The sequence below is a fragment of the Equus caballus genome, chromosome 4 (genome assembly GCF_041296265.1).
Source record: "Equus caballus isolate H_3958 breed thoroughbred chromosome 4, TB-T2T, whole genome shotgun sequence".
NCBI lineage: Eukaryota > Metazoa > Chordata > Mammalia > Perissodactyla > Equidae > Equus > Equus caballus.
In genome coordinates, this window is record NC_091687.1 from 93654653 (window position 1) to 93667410 (window position 12758).

Below are 12758 nucleotides of genomic sequence, written 5' to 3' on the forward strand. Positions count from 1 at the left end.
CAGATTTGTGAAATCAATGGGCTGTGAGAAGTGTTCACTGGCATTGGGTGTTGAAGTGTGTTGGATAGTGTTCCCCCAAATTCATGTCCACCTGGAACCTCATTTGGAAATAGAGTCTTTGCAGATGTAATTAGTTAAGCTGTCAAGATGAAATAATCCTGGATTTAGGGGGTCCTTCAATCCAAATGACTAGTGTTGTTATAAGAAGATGAAAGGGACAGAGACACACAGAGTAGACAGTGCAGTGACTGGAGTGACTCATCTACAAGTCAGGGAACGCAAGGATTGCTGGGAGCCACCCGAAGCTAGGAAAAGGCAGGAAGCATTTTCCCCTAGAGCTTTCAGAGATGGCGCGGCCCTGCCAATACCTTAATTTGGCCCTCTGGCCTCCAAAACTATAAGAGAATCAATTTTTGTTATTTTAAGCCACCAAGTTTGTGGTTATTTATTAGAGTCCCAAGAAAGCAATACAGGTGCTCACTGGTTTCATCCACCACCTCCCATGGAGCTGACAGAGCCAGGCGAACGGGGAGGAGAAAGAAATCTCGCTCTTTCCAGCAGCGGCTATCAAAGCCCAAGACCTCCTGCAGCAGAACCTATCAGATGGCTTATTCAAAATGCAGATTCCTGGGGCCCCATCTCGCAGCACTGAATGAGAATCTTGGGTGCTGGGGCGTCAGGACTCTGCATTTCCATAAGCTCCCAAGTGGTTCAAGCTGGAGCACCTCTGCTCTATATGGATATGCCAATCCCAGCTTGTTCTTCCTCCTCTGCCCCGTGTGGAAACAGGAAGCAGGGACAGCTAAGAGGGTCCCGGCAATCTGTTCTCAAGGCCTTGGGAAAGTGGACTGACTTCACTGTGTCCCAGAGAAGGAGGGACACAGTGGTGAGGGAGGGGTGGCCAAGGATTGGAGGGAGGAGGACACAGCACAGGGAGGGGCCGTTGGCTCCAAAGGAGATTCGCCCTGGTGGTCTCTGCCAAGGACCATGAGGGATTAGCAGGAAGAGGGCCACATCTTCCTCGGCCTATTGAAAAGCTGTCCTAATGATTTTAGACATTTTCATTTTTATCACTTACCTTTTTAAATAAACAGTTGTAGTTTTGCTAAATTAGTGAAAAAATCCATGGCTATAAGTCAGAAAGTTCCTGTCTGCTTGTCGGCTCAGGCATAACCCCGACCCCCATGAAAGCATCCAGGAAGTAACCTTCTAACCAAGACCCTTAGGACTTACGTCACCACAAGCTGCACAGTCGGCTTATGGGATCAAAAATGAACATCCTTCAAAAGCTGACAGCAAATATTACCCCAGGGTCTCAGAAAAGGAAGAAACAGTTCGGCTTCTTGGAAAGGCGTCAAGGAATTACACAACACTTAGGAATGCCTGCCAAGAGTCAGGCCCCTGGGGTCGGGTCTCTACTTTAAGGCGCTCCCAGTCTCAGGGTGCCCTGAAGAGCATCCCTGTGTCTCTTCCCTCAGTTTCCCCAGTCATCTTCCACGCCACAGGATGCATCAGGCTGAAGTCAGGCATCCACGGAGCAGGCCAGAGAGAAGGAAAGAATGTCCCCCAACCCCAGTGGCTCCTGGTGATGTGATCTGGGTGAGGTCCAGCTAGGGACCATCCTAAGGGAGGTGAGCGGAGGTCTCATTGCACTCTGCTCTGTCCTACCTGTTTGAACTGAGTGTTAACACAGCAAAGGCCTTTAAAAAAATCGAGGATCTGCATATAGAGCTGAAACTTCTCCTCTGGATTTTCTGGGTTGCAGCTGGCAAACATTGAACTGACAACAGAAAGCAAGAAGAAACGGCAAATATTTAGAATCCTCATCTCTCCTCTGCTGGTGCCCCTAACATGTTTGGATTACAGTGTGAACCAAGCCCCTTTCAACACCCAGTTGAATCCTTGGACAGCCAGGAGCCCTCCTGGAAGGTCTTCACTGCCTCAGTTCCAATGTCATGTCTGGAACCTGCTGGGAAAGCGAGACTTTAGGGAGACGGGCTCTTGTGTCCTAATTCAGTGTTCTGAGCTGTGGCCTCTGGAACAAGGGAGCAGGATTTCCTCTCTGCCTCAGAGTCAACCTGGTACAGCGCTGTCTCCTGTGGCTGCTGAGGCAGCTCAGGGGGCACACTGCACGTCTGAGTCCGGTGCCTGGAGGTGCGTCCACTCAGCAGGTCTAACAGGAGCACCAGCTCTGACACAGAGAGAGGCCTGCTTTGCAGAGTCCTTTTCCTCTGCCTTCCTGGGATGAGGGGAGATGCCAACAACCAGGGCCACAGAGCAGAGGAGCTGGGAGTCGTGCCGGGACAACCAGCGTTTTGACCTCACTTCCCCCTGGAGGGAGGTCCCACAGTCAGCTGAGGAGCCCTCTGGCAGCAGCCCCTGCCTTTTCTAGGGAAAGTAGCCAAAAATTTTGATAGGTTGTTTTTTGATCCACCAGCGGAGTAAGGGGTTCCAGATATGGCTTGGCAAGTATACTTTGGCAGCTTCTCCACAAAGTTGTCCCGGCACCTGAGCCCAGCTGAGAACCAGGAACGTCTGCCTCCAGCCAGTTTCAGCCAAACCAAGCTCCACGCACAGCTGAGAAGAGCTTGAGGCACCGCATAAAGTCATTTGGAGATTTTGGACAAGTCTGTCCAGGCCGAGGTGGAGCAGGTGGAGCGGAGGAAAAAAAGCCGATGTCTGATATGCCTGCAGGAGGCCAGGTTCCCAGGGACAGCTGAGGTGCCCGGCCTCAGGGGAGAATGGAGACATTCGCTGGGGTCATGAGGACATTTTAGCTGTGACACCAGCACAGGTCTCTGAAGGGCCTGGTCCTTCAGGCTGTAAGACCACAGCTTTTCAAAGCAGTGAGGGAAATTCATCCTACACTGGTTCTGCCTAAGAAAACGCCCCGATGTTCAGATTGAGTCAAGCTGCTTGTTTTAAAGTCCCCCCAGATCCTGTTTGGTGTCTCCTCACTTCATGGGGTCAGCCATCCCCTCCCCCCTCCTCCCACATCCATGCCATCAGCACCAGGAAAAGCCGCTTCTCTCCCTATGCAGCTCAGAGACCCCCCTAAGCTCAGGGCACAGGCCTGTTTTCATGTTGACCCAGGTTCTCCACACCCCAGGGCCCCTGCCCACCTCTCAGACCAGACCGACGCCATAACGACCCTCAGCCACCTCACCCTGGGAAAACAGTGCAACAAGAACAATTCAGAGCTGACAGCCTGTTGTGTCTCAGCCCAGGACCAGGATGGAAGAATTTTCTGCTCTGATGGAGCCCCAGACAATCTCATCCCCAGGGCGACGGCACAATCCTAGGGCCTGCAGCGTCCTTCGCATCCCAGAGAAAAGTGGGTCTCCAAGAAATGCCACTCAATTATGCGCCCATCTGGGGGGCTGCCGGGGAGAGGCTCCTAAACATCCAGCAGGGGTACACACGTGCACACACTCACACATTCATCCGCACACCATCACACACACACACTGTTTCACACCTACTTCCTCACCTGGGGCTAGAGGTACTTGGAGCCTCACTTTTGTCGAGGAAACTTGCCACATCAAAAGCATCTTCAAAAAGGATCTGAAAGAAAGCACGGAACTTCGTGTGTCAGAAATAGCTCTAGGTTTGGCGCTTGCTCTGGGCTGCTGGGGCAGAGACGAGTACAAAGGCTCTCTCTTCAGCCCTCATCCCCGAAAGATGGGCATGTTAAAGCTGGGGCCCACATCCAGGGTCTCTGGTGTTGACCTTCCCAGGGTGTACACATTAAGCTCTTGCTCGCCCAGAACAAACTGCAAACCCCGGAGGTGGCCGAGAGGGACAAGGAAGCCCTGTGGACTGCAGCGTCTTCTTTCTAAAGAAGGTGGGAGCTCAGGTGCAAGATGCAACAGCCAGAGCTGAGCCTCAGTTCACACTGGCAAAGGGCTCATCCACACCGCCCGAGGTACAGAGACCATCTGAGCTCAGGATCCACCATCTAGCAGTTTCGTGCCAGAGCAGCAGAATTTAGAGGATGGGGGCGTTCTGGAGTCAGGCTGCAGGTGAGCCGACTCTCAGCCCTGCCGCTCACTAAGCTGTGTGACCTCGGACAAGTGACTTAGTTTCTCGAGTCCTCCTCCATGAAGGAGAATCACAGCAGCGCCACCCCACGGCGACGCTGCAGGAACAACACGCTGTATGTGAAGCCCTGGCTCACAGTAACAGCTCAGATGTGCCAGCTACTACAGACACCCCCTGCCTGAGAAAAGAAATGCATGCTTATCGCGGAAATGTTGGGAAATAAACACAGATAAAGAAGCAGCATCACTGAGAAACAATTCCACCCAGAGAAGCCCAGTGTTGACATATTGATCTATTTCCTCCAGTCATTTCTCTAGGTGTATTTTATCACATATTCCTAATTTTGGAATCTTGCTATTTAGATAATTTTCAGTGCTGCTTGTCTTTAATTTGTAGAAGAACATGAAATATTCCACAGGATGTGATATACATTTGGGATTGCAAGATTTAGGAAATAAAAAATAGGACGCTTAGTTAAATTTGACTTTTACATAAACAATGAGTAATTTTGCATGGGACATTCTTATATTAAAACTTTAACTGGGCATGCTTTATTTTGTCTGGCAGCCCATTTACAGAGGCAGCCACTCTGAAGAGAGGGAGTTCTCTGGCCCTGAGCTGGCAGGTTCTGTCACATTCTGGCAGCTTCCTCAGGGTCTCTCTCTCCCCTCACCTGGGACCCTCTGCTTTTTTCCTGGAGGCCTCACATCAGCCCTGCGTGTCTTCTCACAATTTGTTTCCCCTGAACTGAACCCCTTGGGATTCTGGACGGGTGAATTGGCCCCCTCCTGACTTCTGGATATTTTCAGGTGTCCCTCTTTTTGATATCCATTTGGTCACCTCAAAAAGGATCTGGAAAGGGGTCACTGAAAGGCCTGAGCTCTTGTGTCCACCAGCCCAGAAGCCCATCAGCTCCATGTTCCTCCCCAGCAGGCCCGAGGCAGGGACCAGGACCCAAACTCCTGCCCTCAACCAATCAGCACACCAAAGGTGCAGGCGACACACTGTCCGCACCTGTGCAAACCGCCCTTCCAAGCCAGCCCGGAGGGGCACGGCCAGACTGCTGGGCCCTTCTGGAGTGCCCAGCCCACTGATGGGGCTGCGCACCTCCCAGCACTGAAGGGCACCGTCCAGGTGCCTCCTGGGCAGGCCTGATCCAAGTCCAGGGTCTCCGCAGCACGACCTCCCCAGGTGGACCAGGAGCTACCGAGGTTTCCCTGCAGCTCGTGTAGAGGCCACAGCAGGGCCACCATGGCTCTGTCCCTGCCCTGGGCACAGTGTTCTCTGTGCCCTCACCTTTTCACCAGCCCCGGGTCAGCCTAAGGCTGGGGACGGTGTGAGGGTAGAGCCCTGCTTTGGGCACAGCTGAGGACCTCTGCTGCCAGCTCCCCTCAACACCAGCAGAGCATGAGCCCATAGCCCTTCCTGCAAAAGGCCAGAGAAGCCACTTCCATGACTTAGGGACATTGGATTCGGGGGGTTTCTCTTCAGCTCTGCTCTTCTTTAAGGATAGGTTCATGATTGCACACGCACGCATGCGCGGTCAGTTTGCAGTTTCACTGAGTGGTTCGCGCACTGGGCATGTGTTCTCCTTTGGCTTTCTTTGTTGGGAGACTCCAGGGCCAGGCTCCATGGGCTACAAGGATGTCTAGGCTGGCTGGTGTGTGCCTCGGGTATAGGGTCTTCAGCTGCTGGCCGTCTGGCCCTGCTTGGATCCTTATGAGGGGAGCTCAGGTCCTGTCATGGAGGACCCAACACTAGTGGACAAACAGATGAGAAACCAGTCTGGTAGAGTGATCACTGTGGGTGGGAGGGGACATGAGTGGTAGCTGACTGACTGGTGCGTATCTGCACTGAGAGTTCCCTCCACTCTGGCCCACATGCTTGGTCACCTGGGGAGCTTATTAAAGTGCAGATTCTGAGCCAGCCCCTCAGGGACTCTGATTCGGGAGGTCTGGGGCACTAGCCAGGCACTAAACTCCACTTGAGCAACGTCACGGGAGATTGCAGAGGGCTGACCATAAACAGGTGCCTAAAGGGCAAAGGGATTTGAAACATCTACGATGAAGGAGATACCACACCTGAAGCAGAGACTGGGCACCCTGGACAAGCCACCCTTCTTGCTAGGCCTCGTCTGTGAACTGGAAGGACTGGACTTGGTGACTGACTTCCCATTGTTCTCCAGGCTGGGGCCCTGATGGCGGGGAAACTTCCCAGGGGATAGGGTGTTCCAGGGCTGGACCTGGTGGAGGCCATGGCTGCTGAATGTCCCGCAAAGCGCAGGACGGGCACAGAGAGTGAAGAACTGCCTGCCCCTGGGCTAGAGAAGCCAGGGCAGATGCACCGTGTGGGAGCTGCAGGCTTCTGAGGCTGTCCTGATTCTGGAAGAGCAGGTGAGGGGCCCACGTGGATCTCAGCACTGAGGGACTGCTAACCCCAGCCGATGCTCTGCTTGCCAACCATGGCCGTTCTTACAGCGTGAACTCTGAGAGCGCGTTCACAGTGGAGGGGACGCAGCAGCCTCCTCCCCGTGTGTTCCCCTCTCTTCACCAAGTGGCAGGCATGTTCTTTGGGGTGGGAACTAAACTACTCTCAGGGATTGGGCCTGATTTGTCCAAAAGTAATCCTATCTCAGTTATGCCAGTCATTGGCTCAAGAATCTGGCAATCTAGCCAATTCTGGGCAATGAGAGGGCAGGAGAGGTATGGTGGAAATTTCTGGAAAAATTATTCTTTGACCCATAAGAAAGAACCACAGGGAATCTTTCTCTCTCTTACCTGATGTAGAGGAGGCAGAATGACAGCTTGATTGCTACCCGCTGCCATATCACAGTCACAGTGGGTGGGGACAATGGAGAGGGGAGAAAAGGTGAGAAACTGGCCTTAAGATGAGGCAGAGCAGGGAGAAGGGAAGAATGGAGTCCATGGTGACATCACTGACAGGAGCTTAGGTCGACATTTTTCAGACAGAGCTTTTGGTTGCAATGATACCCTTGGATGTGACCCGTCAGCACCTGGGTCAGTCATTTTAAAGCATCACATTATGAATAAAGAACGCTCTACAAAGCAAAGATTGGCACTTCAGCCAGCATCTGTTGTCAATCTTTTTTTTTTCTTCTTGTCCCCAAAGCCTCCTAGTACATAGTTGTAGATTCTAGCTGTAGGTCCTTCTGGGTGTGCTATGTGGGATGCGGCCTCAGTATGGCTTGATGAAAGGTGCTAGGTCGGCGCCCAGGATTTGAGCTCACCAAACCCTTGGCCGTCAAGTGGAGGGCGGGAACTTAACCACTCGGCCACAGGGCGGGCCCCACAGAACATTCTAATGATCCATTCTCTTTAGCAAACTCTAGGAAAATGCATGCAATATGCCAGATAATGTTTTGCAGGTCGCAGGCAGCTTCCTTTGACTCTGTGCTTATCAGATCATGTAAAAAGAAATCCAGAACCATCCTCAGAAATACATAGATCGTCACAGTGACATATACAAACACTCATATTAAAGTCCAGCGCCAGACCTAAATGTTCACCTGTTCAGAGTCACAGGCTTGAATCAGTTCCCACGTACATAAACAGCCACACGGCCAAGCGCACCTTTCTGGAGGTGAGTGCACACCACAACCGCAGCGCTAAGTGATACTCACCCTTGGAACGAGATGGGCAGCCGTGCACACGACGTTCACACTGCCCGGACACGCGGGCCCCCTGAAGCCCTGACAGTGGTGACAGCGGTGACAGCAGTCATGGGCCTCGCGCACCAGCCCAAGCGGGGACTGCAGCTTCTGCCCGGGCCAGAGACAGATCTAGGACCTCGGCACAGCGGCGCGGACCAATCACAGCGCGTCGCCGGCCCCACAGCCAATGGGAACGCGAGGCGGCGGACCAATGAGGGTGCGGGCAGTGGAAGAAACAGTTACCAAGTTGTCAGAAGGCGACACAAAAAGCGGGGGAGAGTGGGGGGAGGGGAGGGACTGACCTTCTCACCTTGCCAGGTGGCTCCTTTTCAAATGTAAGCCAAGTGGGATAGGAAGGGGATACCTGTGTCACCTTAGGTGTCCCACATGGCCTGTATGTGCCCAGGAATGACTAAATGGATGTCCTCCACGGTTCCACTCACCTGACATTGAGCCCCAGTTTCCTCATCCCTCCAGCGGGGCTATGACACTTGCCTTATGGGGTTATCCTGGGGCTTAGAGAAGACCCCTTAAATACAGGGTCCAGAGCACGGGCTCGTGTCTCAGGGGAAAGGATGAAAAGACGTCGGTGTAGAGGAAATAAAGAGGTGCATAAAGGCGGACAGGGGATGATGTTTTAAATAAGGGAAGAAGGAATGGGGGGTAGGGCATAAGAGGGATTGCAAAGAAGAGATCTCGGATTTTAAAAAGAAAAGCTCAGATTAAAATTATCAAGAAGAAAAGGGAAAAATTGCTCACTCTTTGGGACAATAGGAAGCAGATGTTGTTCTAGTTTGGAGGAAAAAATTCTCTTTTCCCCAAAAATACAGATATACTCTTGTCTGTAGGCCCCTTTTTGCTTGAATCCCTGCACCCCTAAATATTTCATGATGGTCGTGATTCCGCTGCATCAGTTCCACACTAGGAGCAGCAGCCAGATGGGCGCCCCCTTGCTGCTCTGTGACCTGGGGCAGGGGTTAAACAGAGGTCACAGGGCCAGAAGAAGCAGCATGGGCTTGGGGATACAGGGATTTGGATTCTGACCTAAGATGCACCTTGCACTGACTGTGAGGACCGTAAATGAGCCCTAGAGAAAGCATGAAAATAGGGTACCCGGCTTGAGTGGACACTCCCGAAATTCAACTTAGAGGAGTGGCAGACTCATCTTTTAAAGGATTTTAGTGGAACATTAAACTGAACACTGTGTTATGTATAAAAAAACAGTCTCTTGGAAAGCACCCAGTAAGAGTCAATTCTCCTTCTCCCTTTCATGTAAATGTAAAATGTTCATTTCACTGCAAAGTTCTGCCCCAGTCAAGGCTCTGTCCCTTCTGGCTCTCAGGCAGCCTCTGATCCAGGGTCTCTGGGGGCCGCTGAAGAGCTGCTTTCTCCCTCTCTCCCCCCTCCTTGGTTTCTCCCCCCTGGCCCTACTCCTTGCCTCCCACCACCAGCCCCACTCACAGCATCGCTGGGACCCCGTGGGAGCAGAGGGTATTCGGGGAGTCTGTGCACCTCTGTCTTGGAGAGCCTTACCACTGCATCGAGAGGACACACAGAGGTTCTGAAACCTACCTGCCCCAGGCTTTCATCTTAGTCACACCCCCCACTGCACCCCTCAACCACTACACACATCTGCCTGCCTGGATGCATCTCACTGGGGAGCAGATCTGTGCTCAGAAGAAACGCAGTCCCAGGTGGGATGTTACTAAGAGGCTTATTTACCTGCAGGGTGAACCCTGGGACCTCCTGATGGCCTCTCACCAGCTTTGGATACATCAGAGTTCTCCCTGGCAACATCCACACACACCATCACATGACGACCCTGACGCCTCCCCCACAGTAGCACAGATCCTGCCCTGAGATACCCCCTCCACAATAACGTAGATGATGCTCTGAAATACTCATCCCCCACAGTAGCATAGATCCTGCCCTGAGATACCCCCTGACACACACACAGCAGCATGGATCCTGCCCCGAATCACCCCCCTCCCTTCACCTGTTCATGAGCATTCCGTCCCCCTAGATCCAGCTCAGCACCAGTCCCACCAGGCAGCTTTCTAAGATCCCTGAATTAAGGCCAAACCAGGCATTCTGCACCATGTTCTGTGCTCCTCAGCTCTGGCTTTCTGGTTGGAGGAACAGCCTTTTGCACTTGTTCTTCATTGTGGCTTTCTACCCCTTTCATGTGAAAAAGGGAAGGGGCATCAGGATCTCTCATCTTTTTATCCTCCACACAAAATGGGAGTGATGGCTCATGTACTGAGTATCTACTGTGTCCCTAATCCTCATGCACAACCCTGTGAAGGGTCTTGTCTCCATGTATCGATGAGGAAGCCAGACTCAGAGAAGGGCAGTGACTTGCCTAAGGTCCAAACACCAAAGTTTCTCTCTGGTCCTCTGCTCTCCCTGCCTCCTTGGATGGCATTTAGTTCAATGAATATCAACGATCTTAGGTCAGAGAGAAATTTGCATGATTTGTAAGTTTCAGAACAAAAGACCCTCAGCCTTGAACTGAGCTCTGTGGACAGTGGCTCCTAAGGAAGGATGAGACAGGCAGCGGTCAACAGAGGGGCATACTTTCTGACCCCAGTTAGGGGCTCCCAACACCTCTGCCAAGTGGAGACTCAGATGCAATCCTAGGTGGGCTTTTGCCCACCATCTGCTTTGCACAGGGCGAGCCTTTGGCTTTCAGGGAAGCCTGTGAATATAGTACGCTCCTTTGTGGGGAGCAGGCATTGTTAGGTCAGTATGGTTGGGCACTTTTTGCTGTAGGAGGGCAGGCAAATGACCCCCAAAGACATGTCCTAGGATAAGAGTTCTCACCCTCTCCTGAGCTCCAGAGTAAAGCTCTCAAATGTTCAGGACCTGTCATCACAACTCAGCACCAACGTCCAAGGGACTTCCTTCCAGGGTTTCTGTTTTATGGGTTTACTGTATACAAAAGTGCTTTGAAATGTGGAAGGAGCTATACAAATACTGATAAAGTTGAGGCTTGAAACTATAAAACTCCTAGAAGCAAATATAGGGGGAAATCTTCATAATGTTGGTTTTGGCAATGATTTCATGGATATGACACCAAAAGCACAAGCAATGAAAGCAAAACAGACAAGTGAGACTACATCAAACTGAAAGCTTTCCACACAAAAAAGGAAACAATCAACAGCGGGAAAAAGAAACCTGTGGAATGGGAGACAATATTTTTATATCTGATAACGGGTTAATACCCCAAATATACAAGGAACTCCTACCACTCAATTACAAAAAAATAATCTGACTTAAAAATTGGCAAAGAACTTGAAAAGACATTTCTCCAAAGATGATATACAAATGGCCAAAAGGTATGTGAAAAGGTGTTCAACATCACTAATAATCAGGGAAACACAAACCAAAATTACAATGAGACATCACCTTACACCTATTTTGATTGCTATTATGTAATAATAATAATAATAACAAAGCCCAGAAAATAACAAGTGTTGGTGTGGATGTAGAGAAATTGGAACCCTGTACACTGTTTATGGGAATGTTAAATGGTATAACTGCTATGGAAAATAGCATGGATGTTTCTCAAAAAACTAAAAATAGAACTACCATATGATCCAGCAATCCTCCTTCTGGGTGTTTATCCAAAAGTATTGAAAGCAACATCTCAAAGAGTTATTTGCACTCCCATGTTCATTATAGATTTACTCGCAATAGCCAAGAGGTGGAAACAACCTAAATGTCCATCAGTGGATGAATGGATAAAGAAAATGTTGTATATACACACAATGGAATATTGTTCAGTCATAAAAAGGAGGAAATTCTGTCATAGTCCACTACATGGATAAACTTGGAGGACATTATGCTAAGTGAAATAAGCCAGTCACAGAATGACAAATACTGCATGATTCTACTCATATGAGGTATCTACAGTAGTCAAACTCATAGAAACAGAGAATAAAATGGTGGTTTCCAGGTGCTGGGGGGAGTGGCCAGGGAGACATGGGGGGGTTACTGTCCAATGAGTACAGAGATTCAGTCATGTAAGATGAAAAAGTTCTAGACAGCTGTTGTACAACATTGTGCTTATAGTCAACAATACTGTACTGTAAAATTACAAACTTGTTAAGAGTAAATCTCATGTGTTTTTTACCACAATAAAAAAAAAGTTGAGGCTGAGTGATTTACTCAAAATTAAAAAGCTACTCAATGGTGTCTTGATACAGGATTTTCCCCATTATTATAGCGTCGCTTATGAAACTTTGTGGTTAATATAGTCTTTACTCATTCAAAAAATATTTATGGCATGTTCGCTGTGTGCTAAACATTGTTTTAGGTGCTGGATATATATTGATTAACATAACAGACATAACTGTTGATCTCTGTTGCATTTTAATTCTAGTGCTGGGGAGATTTAAAAAAAACAAGATAAATGCATTTATAGTGCATTATAGAAGGTGACAGACTAGCCCCGTGTCCCAGCTAGCCAAGAGACCCCCCTCTCACCTCCCAGCCAAGGTTTCAACAGACCTCAGCGAAATGCCATGTCAAATGGAAGACATCATGGAAACCATGATGTTCATATTTCACAAATTTGCTGGGGATAAAGGCTAATTAACAAAGTACTCCTGAGAGTACTCATGAAGTAAGAGATCCCTGGGTTTTTTGAAAATCAAAAAGATCCTCTTGCTGTGGGAAAAATAATGAAGGACCTGAACCAGTGCTGAGATGGGAAAGTGGGCTTCAGAGCCTCTTTTTGCTAATTGCTGGGCTCACCATTGCATGCATGACTATCTATAGTACACATGGAGCAGAAGGGAAAGAGGTAGGCAGAATTGAGCAATTACTCCCACTAAGATAAGAGTTCTCTCAAAGGGTCGCTGAAGGAATCTGCCCCATGATTTCCCCAGCATAAGGACTTCAGGAGCAGATCAAGACCCTTAGAAAAGTATAAATGAAATCCAACTCCCATTCAACAAGCAGAGAAAGTAGTCAATTAAAGCCAGATAAGTTTCTGATTTTTATATTGCTTGCATTCTCTTGCCTCAATAAACACATTCCCTTT